Raw genomic sequence first — 12,846 nt, 5'->3', positions numbered from 1 at the left:
AGTCACTTTTGTTCTCGTTCTCGTTGTGTGCTCTGCATAGATCATATTAATCAAGAGCGCTTTTTTTTGCTAAATTTGTCAAGCTAATATTGTGGCGAAAAAGCCACTGGAGGATTACACGTTAATAGTCAATTCCAGATACATAAAATGAAGCAATCGTGAAGTAAATCAGACAACGCTGTCGCAAAGCTCCATCTTAGCTTCTCCAAATTAAAATAAATTACAACCCCATAATGCGGCACATCACAGTGTTTTCAGAGTAAATATGCAGTGGCACTTGTTTGATGCTCACTAAAAGCTCCCTGCTCCCTCCATCCAATTTCATTTCACAGCAAAGGACTGAAGTGGATTCTTCCACCTCGAGGAGTTCCTTCACTTATCTAAAGATGGCAGCTCAAATTGTTATCCTATTGATTTGGTAATTGTATTGTGGCCACTGATTGCAGCTTTAAGATCAGTGCCGAACCACTTTTGAAGTAAGATGGGCTCTTGTGTGTGTGTGTGTGTGTGTGTGTGTGTGTGTGTGTGTGTGTGTGGAGGGGGGGGGGGATAAATGAATGGAAAATAAGTCTCAGTCCTCAGTGTTGAGCAGCAGCAGCCGCCTTCCAGCCCACGCTGACTGAGCCGCAACATAGCAGTGGCTCCTCCAAGTGGTGCTGCACTTACAAGACACAACAGCACAGAGCACAAAAGAGGAGCCTCGACGGCCAGTGAAACCGTCGTGTGTGAGGAGACACCGCTGAGGAGCGGCGGATCCTCAGCGGTCACTGTCTTTCTTTGGCTGACCTTGGGAGGACTACAATGAACTGCCAAAGCAATCCCTCAATCCATACGTCACATAAATCAGCTTCCAACAAACCACCGGAGAGCTGTCACCTCCTGTATCACCATCACACACTCAGGCACTAAAACTCAAAGGCATGGCTACATACGTGTGTGTGTGTGTGTGTGCGCGCACAAACCCCTGAAACACCACCTACAGGTGATTAGATGTGTGCTGTCACTCGGTGCAGGCTCTCTATTCCAGGAGGGATTATTTCAGTTCTTATTCTATACTTCAAACCTGTACACTTGATCATATGCAGCTCCAATTCACTCTTCAAGTATGGATTAAATGAAAGTAGCTGAGCCATACCTGGCAAAATAGCTCAATTTCCCTTCCATTCATTCCCGTAGCACTCTTTGTTGACGACGATGAGCCCTTTGTAGCGGCTCCAAACCATTTCACAGCGAGTGGACCAGGGAGGAAAATACAATAACATTAACTTGAAATGTAAATTAGCTCTCACACCTCTGGCTCCTTGAAAAATAATTGTCTTATATTCCACCAATTGTCTGGCAGACCCAAGTATGACTCACATATTTTATTGTTGTGCTGTTTGTGCTGTGAAATTGTGTTCATCAGTTGTGGGATACAGTTTGATATTCAACTGTGCACCGGCAGTGGAAGTCTATTTGATTGAAATCATTTATTTTCCAGGTACTTAAGACAATTCATTGGATCTCTCAGCACTTAAGGAGGGGCGACCTTTCTATCACTTTCACTAGAAGCTGAATAACCGATAACAAATACACTCCTGAGCCTTTTAGAACAACTAACATCTTTTTTTTTTTATTATTATTAAACATGGAGGAGGAAAAAAATATGAAATGAGGAAGCCTATGGCATAAAAATCAAAAAGGATTATTTTTGATCAGGTAAGATCGACTGCATGTGGGTCTATTGCACATTCAGTTGAACTCAAAGCCCCCGCTGAGCGCTCCAGGGGATGTTGTAGAGCTGCACCTGGCAGGATTTCATACATAAAGGCGTCTGGCTTTCTATCTCCATTAACTGAGATGCCATTTCTTCCCAGGTTAACGTATTTTTCTTCACCGGAATATGTTAATAAATTCTTCAGTACAAAATGTGATTAGTTACACGTTGTATGCATGTACAAGAAGTGAGTCGTTTTCTGGCTACGGATTTGAAGCTATTTTTTAAAAAAAGGAGCTCAGGGTCGTTTAACATTCTAGCATTCATAATTAAAATTTGATCTCTTGTTGAAAAATCAATTCATCAAGCTTTCACCTGCAGTATTTTACAAATGAAGTCTGTTTACTCGTCACATGCGTGTAACAGTCTGAATATCTCAGACTCAACTTAATAGCAGTGCAATACTACATCACTGGAGTATCCCTTTACAGTGCAATCTTCATGACTTAATACATGTTTAAAGATGTTGCCACGTTTCTTTGAGTAAGTGTTATTAGAGTTCATGCTGATTTTATGGTCTGTCAAAAATGTACGACAATTCCATTTTTACAAACTCTCACATATCCTTAACGTCAATGAATGCCACTATAAACGGAGCTGGCCTTTAATAAACTCACTGTTTTACAGTCTGCAACTTTACTGTTTGGTTAACTTTCATGACGCTCATTAACCACGCTTCCAGCTGCAAAAAGAAGTCTATGAGAAAATTACCTTATGACCTCAATAACAATGTAAACAGTGAGTTTAGGGTCTCAGCCGTAGTTTCAAGTCTTCTTCCATACAACATGATGCTCATTTCATAAATTACGGTCCCATTTAGAGTAAAACACAGGAAAAGGCAGGGTGTGCTTTAGGGCGGGGCTACGAACGGGACCCGTCTTCCAACTTTCATGAAAGTTAATTGACGTCACGATGACTACGTCCACTTCTTATAGACAGTCAATGTTCCAGCCGCAGCAGTTCTGTAAATTCTGTGTAATTGAATTAGTCTTGGCCGGTCACTGCGGTCTATAAAGTAAGAATAAATATCTTATTTTACTGTGATTTGTTTTAAGAGCCAATTTAGAGGCTAACTGGAGGAAAAAGACTGTTGTCTGTGGCCTTTAAAACTGTACTTCTTGCTTCTCACTACTGGCTCATAATTAGGGAAGCCTTTGTGTCAGGCCCAGTTTACAGCTCACTGTGGACCAGTTAAACCAAAGAAAGAGCTGTGTGAAGCCTGCAGTGAATTACGACACAGTGTCCCAGACAGCAGCAGCTACAAGCCACTTTGGTGTGTTATCAACAAAGAGCAGAATGACAAATGAATGAAAAATAACATTAGAAAAACAAAAGATAGTTAAAAGAGAGTTAAATTCAACACAGTGTGCTGCTTTGCTCTCAAGTGCCAGCAGAGGTCTCCAGAGAGCTGTGTGTCACACCAGGTTTTGACTCCTGATACCTTTTCTTTCCTCTATTATGTTTCATAAAAACATGCTACACAATATATATGTTGTCATTTTTTCTTTTGTTGTTTTTTAATCCACAGTAATTATCTTAATTTACACCATACATTGTTTACATAGCAGCTGCCACTATGCTGTAGGCCCACCAGTCATAGTTCTGCTGATATAATATTGCAGATTTTTTAAGCATTTCAGACGTTTTTCGTGAACCCAGAGCCTCTTTTTCTAACCCTCTTATATACACACACACACACACACACACACACACACACACACACACACACAAGGCATTGTCTGCGATCCCGTTCCCCTCGTACACATGGCCCGCTACGGCCGAATGACATCACTGACCGAAGGCAGGAGTAGGCCCTGCAGAGCTGGGGATGACTCACTCCTATCTGTACAGCCCAGCAGCAGACAGCAGGCACGCGAGTGGTGAGGCCGATCTCAGCCGGCATCTCTCTCATCCAACACGATTCAATACGGGACACCGCTGACTGACTGAACACAGCCATGCTGCTCAATGGCAAGGTCGCAAACCCAGTCCTCGTGGTTTTCCGCCCCTCTAATGACCCGGCTAGTTAGAGAATGACTGGCAGCGTAACTCAAACTGTGGTGCCTCGCCGGTTGCTGCCCATATGTTAACATAGACTTGGGGAAATGTACCAGACTAAACACACAGATGCAACGACAGATGCATTTATGTTGGAGGCTGGCATTATTTGAAACATGGTGAGCAGCCTTACTTATTTCCTATACTGTGGGTCAAACTGGAAAATGTAATGATTGCATTGTCATCGTTTAAAAATCCAGACCAAAGTCGAATTTACTTTCCAAAGTATTGCTGCTTATTGTGAGGCGCACAGCACACCGTGCTGCTATCAGAGGTTTGCCACACTAACACACGGAGAGAGAGAGAAAACCCTGACACTGCATCCAAGTACATTAGACCAATTTCAGCAGACAGGACACGATTTTCCCCCTTGGCACAATAGCTCCTGTGAATGTGTCTGCTCTGTCAGTGTTACACCTTTTCTGTCCCACAATGTTTTAGGAGACTGAATGTCTTCCATGTGGATGCGCACACAGTATCACAGAGAACACCAGACTTAAAGTTAAATGTTTACTGTTGGGCTAACTGTTATATATTTAACCTTTTACTTTTAGTTTTGTGGACTCTGTGGATACAATCTCAAAATAAGTATCTCATAATTATAACTTAGCATCTCATAATTATGATTATAATTATAACTTAGCATCTCATAATCATGAGATAATTATGAGATGCTAAGAGGAGTAGCTCATGAGAGGAGTATGCCTCCTGCTAACAATGTTGCGCGGCTTAATTAGCTATGGCTACGTTCTTAGCTGGCTTGCTAACATTAGCCACTGGTACATAAGCATACGTTCAGGAAAAAAATCTTGAGTTGCTTTCTTCTATTGAAGACTTCAAAGAACAACTAACTTCTGGCATCAACCTTTATTGGAGGCGCGTTTAGCTCGTCGTAGTGCACCTACACCTACACCTGTAGTGAGGGCAGAGGAGTACCTCAGTGTATCTTAGTTGTTTGGGGTTTTGTGAGGAATTTAAGTGTTAAAGCATTCCTAGTGCTGGATATTATGTGTCACAGTGTGTTTACTTGTAGGAGTTTAAACCGAGGAGTGTGGTCATTTCATGCATTGAGTGTTTGTAAGAGATGGGGTTTGAGGTATGTGCCAGGAGCGGGGGAAGGATACGCGCTGGCTGAAGGAGGACCGACCACAGAACAACGGGTCATAGGCCAAGGAGGAGTTTATTGGATTTCAGACAATCATTAAGCTGATCGATGGGGTAAAGAATGTGAACCATGAGACTTTTCTTTGGGACGAAAGGGACTGTGAATTGCCGGCCATCTTCAGATCTTCTGGGGGCCATCAGCCAGACACTCTAGTCTGCCCGGTGGCCTGGATTGGATCTCAATTTCATTTGTTTGCTACTGTTTTGCTTCTGTAGTTATCAAATATCTTTTGATTTGATTTTAACTTGGACCAGCTAATTTTTTGACACTGCTTTGCTGACAAAAGACGCAGCAGTGGGAGACGTGCGGCCTTCCTTTGTCTGCGAGAGAGTTGAGACCTAACAGTGTTTTGTCCTTAAGAGACCCTCACATGATAACGTTCAAACGTTCACGGGCAGTTTGTGTGACTGCTAAACTGGGTTAAGGTAAGCAAAGCAGACAAACCGATGAGCTGAGGAAAGGATGGCCAAACCTTAGCGGGCTCAGAGGTGAAATGTTGTTCCTGATTTCTCCTCTAGTTATGTAAAGGCCCACCCTCGGAAGGCTTAGTTTGGCCTCGGATTAAATGAGTAGAGCCAGAAAGCTGATTACATATCTGTAATCTTGTTTTTATAAAAACATTTCCAGTGGCAGAAATACAAGGAGGACATGGCTGATTTCTCCAGTGAACCCCTGCAATGATCCGATGTGCTAGCTTGAAGCAGCATCAAACCACAGAAATGCTAGCATCTTGCCTACGTAATAGCAGACAACCATAAAACCAACCGGCAGACCAACTTGTTCGCCCAGAGAAAACGCTTCCCATTAATTAGGGCTAGATAGTTAGTGACTTCTTGCTGAGGCTGAGTCAAAGTAAAACAGCAGAACAGATTAGTCACAAACTCCTGACTCCCCTCAGCTATTTAAACTGTAGAATTTGTGCATGTAAAGTAAAGACAATGCTTACTTCACCTTCAACAAGCCAATGCTGCAGTGCATGAAACTTCACAACAGCTCATTTCAGTAGAAACTTCACTAACCCCACGATGGATGACCTGAGAATGCAGTAAAGCACGCAGGGGTCATACTGTATGCATTCAGTAAAGTAATACTTCTACTGTATCCATTAAATTATATTCGGTACATTGTTTAAAGCCCTGCTACCGTATATAACTTGATCATTTGTTTGACTGATTTATGTGACAGAGCCCAGCGCGAACACATCTCTACTCTACAGATCAACATGTTATGAGATAGGCTGTGAGATGAATTGAGGTCTGCCCGAGGCTTGTGAGCCAACGTCCTTAGATGGTCACAGTGAATTAGACCCTGAGACTCCGCCGAATACCCTTCCACCCACTGTTGTGAGAGAAACAGGGAGTAGGAGTGAGAAAGCGAAATGGAGAGTGACGTTTTACAACAGAAAGCATTCATCTAGTTTGAACCAGCGGAAAAATGAAACCAGGAAGAGGGCAAACTCATTTCGAGGGACCATTTTGTGTGTCTGTGTGCAGTGAAGCCCCATCGCAGATCCGTTGACAGATAAATAACAGATAAATGGGATTATAGGGAGGATAAGAAAATTATGGGACATTCAGATATCTGTCTGTAATGGTGAGCTATTATTGGGACTGTATTGTTGTGCTCTAACAACAAGATGATGTGGTGTGCTTTTCAGTGTAGATTATAAGCCTTTTGATGGCGAGTGAAATACGCCTAATTTACACTGTACAATTTCAGTCAGCCAGTAACATGAGTAATAGGTCTATATAGGGGTTGAACCCATCTATCACACACACACACACACACACACACACACACACACACACACACACACACACACACACACACACACACACACACACACACACACACACCACGGGCTGCGACGAACGTGAAAAACAAATTAGAGACAGAACCGCACACATGTGGAATCAAACCTTTGTGAGTTGCGCATCAACCACCATGTAGTCATTTCCTAATAAAGAACCTCCAAACATTGCAAATAATTTACCATCAGGGGAAATAAGTGAGCTTGATCTAAATCCAGAAATCCACCTCATATGCAACCTCTTATGAAATATTATAGTGTAAGATGACTATTAGCAAATATAAGCTTAAATTTGGCAATAGAGTGCAGCAGCATGAACCAAAAAGCTCAGCCAATTAGAAGTTATGATGGTGGATGAAGGAGGCTGTCACACTACAGGATACAACATTTGTCTGATGATTGGAGGAATATGAGGCGTGGGAGAACATTGTGTGAAACAGCCATGTTTTGTTTCCCATGACACCGGAAATTACCCAAATTAATACTTATAATACAGCGTGTCTGTCTTTATCTTTTTGTTCTCAGTCACAAATCACATCAAAGACAAATTTCCACAACCTTGTGAAGAGCAACTAGAAGGGTGCAATCAGTAGAGTGCCGATCTCAACCAGGTGAGTCTGCAACGTGCTGTATTGTTTGATTGCATGAATACAAACCATGCACCCCCCCCCCCCCCCCCCCCCATCTAGTGGATCAGACACGTTTTTCACTCCCATGTTTCACACAACAGATACGCTCACATTCTGTCTGATGTCTGCACCGGCCTTGTGCAGGCGCGTGTCTCAGCTTGGTCTCAGAAGCGTTTATTTATGCTTCAGGTCTAATTTTTCAACAATTTGCGTAACATGAGGTTGACGCCCAATTTAAAGGAATAACTGTGTCTCTTGCTGCAGCTGAGCGGCGGCGATGCAGTCAGCTGCGTGTGTAGTTCCGTAAGCTGTTAGCCAAACACACCGTTCAAAACAATAGAAGCGTGCGACCGGGGGGGGGGGGGGATTAAGAGTAGTGAGTGAGGAGTCAGCAGGCAGTCAATGGCCATAATGGGGGCACCCAAAATATTATGCAGTTTGCTGCAGCGGAATGCGAGATTAGCCGTGGACAGACACAGAGGTGCACGCTCACTCACGGATGCACGCACACGAGTGAGCGATTGCATGACTCTCCTGGCGGAGATGTTATTGACATCCCATGAGTCAACACACAGTGTTAAAGTGTTATTCTCCCATATTTAAGCAATCTCGTCCCATTTGGACGACAGCAGGCTTTTAACCCTGTCGTCAAGTGCAGCAGTTTGTAACAGCTAAACATGTTTGCCAATTCATGTGGGGGCGGACACATGTTGTACAAGTTGTTCGAGCCAGTTCTTTTGGAGGATACCCATCCCTAATTTAGGAGGACCATAATTCAATGCAGACGCACAGAGAAAACACAATTATTCTTCTGAAAACTGACCTGGCCATTGCCAAGCCAGTTTGTTAGTTTAAATGACCACCGTATTGGAAAAAGGTGCACTGGATGTGTGTTTTCAAAGGGTTTTACATGTGAATGTAGCCTGATCTAATGTTAGCTAGCTGGCTTCACTCCTTTTACGGTGTCCTACACCAAGCAGGGCTCTTATCAGGACCGTGACCTGATAAATAATATAGGACACCTGACCAAATGCCCTTGTTTTAATATAACTCTTGCCAACTGGCCGTCTCTCTACTGGCAGAAAAGCATGCACCTGGTGGATATCGTTCAGAGGAAGGTGGAGGCTCAATGCAAATACCAGGAGTAAGCTCAAGTGAGTCCTTTTTGGCCCTGTTGTAGAGGGAACAAAAAAATAATCAAATAATCCATGAGCCACCCCTTATGTTTATTCACCCTTTCCTTGCACAAACACTAGCTGTCAAAAGCACTTAACTCCAACTACTCTGCGGTGTGTGCTTACTCCAAGCACTGCAATCACGTCTCGGTGAGGGACAAGTTGATATGTTACAGTGCAACACTATCCAGTTGCTTCACTCTGTTGGAGACGCTGCGGTGAGGCAAGAACAGGTCATAGAGTGCTGAATACGCTCAATTCTCTGCGCTGCTCAACCCTCAAACCCTTGAAAGCGGCGCTCCTTTTTTTCACTATTGCATGTGATACTGTCCTGTTGTGATACAGCCACAATGGGGTTGGACGGACCCTCCCTGTGTTTGTGTGATGGGTCTCAAAGGAAAAAAAAACATTGCCCCCAGTCAGCGAGGGGCACAAAGACTTTCTGGTCCTCTGTCTATCTTGTGTTTGTAAGAGCAACATTGCCGTGACCCGGTCCAAACAATAAAAATGTCAACAGTTGTTTACGGAAAGTTTTTGAGCAGTCAAAGGAAAACAAAGTATTCTGTGTTCGGTAAACACGGCACCAGGATGTGCCGTGCGAGAGATGACCAAAAGATGACCGGCACATACCATCACTCTCTCTTGAGACATTACAACCCCCCCCCCCCCCAACCCCCCCCCCACCTATTCCCCCCACAATCCAGGCGAGGGCAGATCCCAGATCAGACGCTGTGTGTCTGTTAAACTGTTGCTCTTTAACAGACACAATGACAGGACTTCCAGTCTAACAATGGGAAAGGGAAGTACACAAGGCCCCAGCTGTTTCTCTCTCCTTCTTCTTCTTCTTCTTCTTCTTCTCCTCTCTCGTGTCTGTTGGAGGTCATTCTTCCTGCCTAACGTAACAAAGAGGCCTCCGTCATCTGTTTCGTCAATCCCTGCTTATGTCGCTGTACATGACATCAATTAAAGGCTATCTGCCCCACCGCAGACCATGACCCTGTGGCTTCATAGTAAGACATTGTGTTGTGGTTTCCCCTGATACCATCCAGCTGTGCTGAAGGTCATTGTTTACTACAGAGAGAGAGGAGTAGATCTTTTCCTCTATGCGTGTTTTGGACATGTCTCGTAAGTTGCTATGTGTCATGGGACGGTCTCAAAGCGTGCCAGTGGTGCTGCCTTTTAAGGGCGTGCAATCGGAAACAGATTCCATTTAAGGTTCAAAGGTCAAACACCTTGGATTTAATATCAAACAGCACATTCGTCACAGGATTCATGACAATATGGCCAAACATCTGGAGGCTGGGAACATCTTTTACCCAAGCAGCAAACCATCCTCGATTCCAAAAAAACGTGTTTCCTGTCACAAGTTAAAAGCAGATGTAAACGTAATGGATGAAAATACCTTTCAAGCATCTCTTTAAAAAGAACTGGACTTTTACAATCAGTCAACCAGCCCAGTTACTGAAGCTCGGTAGAGAATGGCCTCTATAAGCCCTGAGACTTTTCTGCTCATTGTTATGGGAACAGAGTTTCCAATAAAAAAAAGACACTTAAATGCTTTTGGGACTGCTCACTCATGTGTGTGTGTGTGTGTGTGTGTGTGTGTGTGTGTGTGTACGCATGCATATTGCAGTGCCTCGGCACAAGAGCTTTAGAGGACTTTTGCGTACTATCCCTTGCCAGAAAAGCGGAGGAAAACAAACACTGCCTTTATTACAGTAATGAATATGTTTATGGACGCAAATGGTACAATTTTCCATTAACTCCCGCTTATAAAATGTCAAGAATGGCTCAGGGAAACGTGTGACATTTGACTTTGTTGGCGCCGAACACCGCAGTCCTCCACTGCGACTTGACCCCTGACCCTGCACCTCAGGAAACCCATAAAAACCTCCACCGCTCCCCGTATCGCTCAAAGCTGCAGAGGTCCTCCTCAGGAGACCGATGGTAAGAATCCAGGAGCAGCGCAGGTGCTTTTTGTCCCCGTGCGGTACACACAGAGCAGACTCATCACTCTGTGTTCCCATTCACTCACATTAACAAGCGGCAACACTCATTCAGAAAAGAGACCCGGGGCAACGTAACAACGGGGATACAAACAGATAAAATAAAGATGGAATGTGCGCTTCATAATACATTTTCTCCGACGCTGTGTGGTTTTTAAAGGGATCATCGAGTCAGCGCAGCCATCCATTACTCAGTCTAATCTGACTTGCACGGTAGATGCTCCATCACAGGACTAGGAGTGAGGAGGGGAGCGCTGTCACACGGGTTCAGAGTCTTTATCTCAGGTGATGCACAGGTGAAACAATGGGGACAGTGTTGCGGCGCTCTCATCTCGTGGACTCGTCCACGTGGAGGTGGAGGGCGGCAGCGCTTTGGCTGGCAGTCTGACAGTATATATTTGCATAGTAGAGGTCAGGTGGAGAACAAGGCTCCCTGTGTTCTACACTGCAATAAAGGAGCTCGGAGAGAAGCGGGCTGACAGACAGGTAGTTATTAGAAACAGCAGGCAGAATCCCCTGCTTTGAAGCAACAAAGGGCCAGGAGACAGCGGCTTGTCTTGTTGATGTCACATGCGAAACGTCTTCTGTTTAGACGGCTTCAAAGTGAAGCAAAATGAAGGAGTGAATCGATCTGTCATGGCAAGCGATGCCTTTTTTTTTTTTTATGAAACAAACTTTATAACAATGCCATTTCCGTCCCCACTTACGAGCGGGGTTGGGATATGAAACATAAACAGGTCCATATGTTTGTTAGCTGGTCAGCTGGCTCTATATTAAACCCTCCTGGGTCTAATTCATGTGTAACGATGCTGTGTGATGTCACTTTTTAAACTCACTCGCCCTGTGTTCAGTGAGTACACATCATAACAAGACAAAGCTCTGCCTCTTGTGTGGAGTCATCTTGCTATAGCAATCCACCTTGATTCATAATTGATAAGCATATCTAAGGAAAATCAAGGGAGTTGTTCTTTGGCTAAGCAGCAGAGGTGATAACCTCCTTTAAGTTAAGGGGAGTTGCTGAGTATTGCTCCGACACATATGGCAGTTTAACAAGGAAAGCTCTGACACATGCCAACACTTTTCACCCAAACACACACACACACACACACACACACACACACACACACACACACACACACACACACACACACACACACACAGATGCTGTCATCCTCTGTCTTCTTCTGCTGTCCATCTCTGTTGAATTCAGTTTGCCTTCCTCTCACTCTCTTAGGTTTTACTTTGCTTTTACACTGTACTCAAATTATATATTATTTTGAAGCTGCCGAGAGGATCATAGTGCTCCCGACTCGAATGCAAACAATGACTGTGTCATTTCCTGTTCCCTCTGAATGTATGTGTGACTGCAGCACAATTTGGAGCAGGCCTATTTATAGCAGAGTACCGCCACCACCACCCTGCAGCCTGAAAGTCACACCGGGAGATTTCGGGAGGGGAGTCCTTGAGCTCCTCTGTTAACGCGAAGCACTGCGGTTGACAAGTTTGCCGATGAGGTCGGTCACTGTGAAGTCGCACTGCACCGTCCCCTGCTCTGAAGCACAAGGCTACATCCCTCAAAGACACAGAATGCAAGTACACGCTCTCAGTAATCTAGTGCATGTAAAAAAGAAATCTAGGTGCACATGTACTGTACATGCATGTGTTACGTTTTGTTGTATGTGATGTGGCACTTCTTCTCAAATAGTAAGCCAATAGCAAGAAGAGCTTTTGGCTTACTATAGAGGAGTGACAGAGAGGAAAATAGGTTAGTATAATAACTTACTTTATATCTTTTTGAGAAAGTTCCAGAAAGAGGTTATTTATCCACTCCTGGTTGCCGTGCGGTGTTTTCTGTTTGCTCTCCGAGGGTCCCACTCAGAGAAACCAAAACAAACCAAAGTATCCGGCGTGCATCTCTAACACAGTCCCACACTCCGCTGCTCACTGATGCTCTCTGGAATAAGGAGGGAACTCTGCGCACAGCTCCCAGGCTCACAGCCAATCATGTCAGAGTGGTTCCTGCCTCTTGGCCAATCTTGTGCCTCTCGTGCTCCAGCCTTCTACCCCTCCCTCCCTCCCCCCCTCCTCCTCCTCCTCCTCTTCCTCCTGCTGAAAGTTCCCATGGTTGGACAAACTCTAAACGAGAGGAGAGAAGAGGAGAGGGGGAAGACAGAGTGGGAAGAACTGATGTAGTATTGACAGAATGGGGGGAAAATATAATTTAGCAGTTGTGAATGTCAGTGACGA

At 44.3% G+C, this 12,846-nt stretch overlaps 1 protein-coding gene across 1 annotated transcript in view; it reads right to left on the bottom strand.

Annotated features, from left to right (window-relative positions):
* The window catches only part of pde4d (phosphodiesterase 4D, cAMP-specific), a 166,324-nt gene extending 153,744 nt beyond the window's left edge, over window positions 1–12,580 (bottom strand). The window contains exon 1 of the mRNA XM_068703327.1: window positions 12,383–12,580. The gene's annotated coding sequence lies outside the window, so the exon portion shown is untranslated. The remainder of the gene's footprint in view (window positions 1–12,382) is intronic.
* Window positions 12,581–12,846: the final 266 nt, after the last annotated feature.

The sequence above is a fragment of the Cebidichthys violaceus genome, unplaced genomic scaffold (genome assembly GCF_023349555.1).
Source record: "Cebidichthys violaceus isolate CVI_PGR_0920_01 unplaced genomic scaffold, fCebVio1.0.p SCAF_9, whole genome shotgun sequence".
Classification (NCBI taxonomy): domain Eukaryota; kingdom Metazoa; phylum Chordata; class Actinopteri; order Perciformes; family Stichaeidae; genus Cebidichthys; species Cebidichthys violaceus.
The sequence above is the reverse complement of the archived record's forward strand: the minus strand, read 5'-3'. Positions and strand labels throughout refer to the sequence as shown.